This window comes from Dendronephthya gigantea, unplaced genomic scaffold, assembly GCF_004324835.1.
Source record: "Dendronephthya gigantea isolate DGI-Jeju-01 unplaced genomic scaffold, DenGig_1.0 000100F, whole genome shotgun sequence".
In the NCBI taxonomy this organism is placed as follows: Eukaryota; Metazoa; Cnidaria; class Anthozoa; order Malacalcyonacea; family Nephtheidae; genus Dendronephthya; species Dendronephthya gigantea.
Window position 1 is genome coordinate 708,318 of NW_021163110.1, and position 1,845 is coordinate 710,162.

The window sequence follows — 1,845 nt, forward strand, 5'->3', positions numbered from 1 at the left end:
TAAATCCATCAATGTCATGTTTAAGAAGCAGAAAACATTTTTTTCCCATATGCTGCTCAATGTTTTACATATAAATATGTAGCCAGTAAAGTAATTAAGGTATCATGAATCTTGTTAGATCGGATGTGGTGCAAAGTATCAGCTTTTGCAACCACATACATCAGGTCACCCTGGTACAGGTTATGGACTAAAACAATAGTCGGCTGGATCTGATTTTTTATCACTTGGTCCAGTGGATTATTATCCTGTAACAAATTGAGATTTTTGGAAAAATCATTGTGATGTATATATACACACATTTCATAAAACACAAAAAGCAACAACAGCTTGTTTCATCCATATAGGAATCACCTACCTGGCTCAACCTGGAATGTGCTATCAAATGATACGGGCTGTTGTGGCTTTTCGAATTTCAAAGCTTTGGTTAAATATGGCTAGAAAAATGTGTGTATAGAAAATTTTTAGGTTGGAATTATGTTGTACACTGCTATTTAGAATGGTACTAAAGTCCAATTGTTTAATTTATATAAATGCTGGGCTTAGGAGTGTGTTGGCTCATTGTGAGATTTGGGGATTTTTTTACCGTGACAACTTTCACCACTGGTTCTTGACAATGTGTGCCTTTCTTTTAGCTGGTCCAAATGCTTTCTCCGGCAGTTTTAAAGCAGCTTGTCCATGATATCCAACTAATACAAACAGATATACATGATATATGGGACCCAAACAGCAAACCAGCATGATGGAAAATCTGCAATCATGATTTTGCCATGCAGTTTATAACATTTTTTATGTCAATGAAGTTTGCCCATAACATGTCAATTCATCATGTGTTACAAACTGCGAGTGTAATGTTAACTTGACTTTCATGGGCACTTTAACATGCAACAAATTAAAAAGACATAATTAATATATGCTATTTTACCTTCCAGCATCAATTTCCTCATTCATTTTCTTTAAGTTTGCTTCATATTTCACACTGTTTTTCTTAGCATATGTTAATAAACTTTTGCTCCACACATTGTTAAAATTGGTCTTGATATCTTTTGGTAGCTCTGGATTCCCCATTACCTTTGCAAAGTCAGCTTTGATCTATATTAATAAATTAAGATTTTATGTAATTTCTTGTCATTAGTTGTTGACAGTTTATTGATGTGCATGACTGATTAAGCCCAGTTCTTGCACTGTGGTAGATGAGATTAGATTAGATTATATGTCTAATGTAACTATGTAGAAGGTTGCTATAGTAGCGTGCTTTCTTGTCTCTATTAGGGCTTCAAATTTTCCTAAGAGTTTTACAGGCATTTGCGTATTATATGCAAATGCTTTTACATTTGTCTTGTTAAGTTTAACTCCGTCCATTTTCTCATATGTGGTTCTATCGATCACGTTTAACAATGCGCCAGTATCAAGTGTATGGGCTTTCTTCTTTTATACCTATCTGTTTTAACTCATTCAATTTCTTGCCGGTCTTTTCTCACAGACCGAATGGCAATCGACGAACATGTTGCCTTACCGGCTCCACTGATTCATCAATATGAAGCTTAAGCTCATTTTCCTTTAACAATCCTACACATTCAAAAAGCTTGGGATATTTTGTTTAGATGTCATCTGCTTATCACCAATATTATAAACATTTGACATGTATTGGTCCAATGTGAAGTAGGTTAAGCTTTTCATAAGCACAAAGTCCGCAAAAAAACTCCAATGATTCAATCTTAGTTTTAAATGTCCCCATTGCCTGTAAGGGCTCTTCACTTCTGTAAACAAACAAGACTTTTTCTTCCTTTTATGATTGACACTTGATCCCATTTCTTTTCCACCCCCATGCTCCCCTACCCATACGTT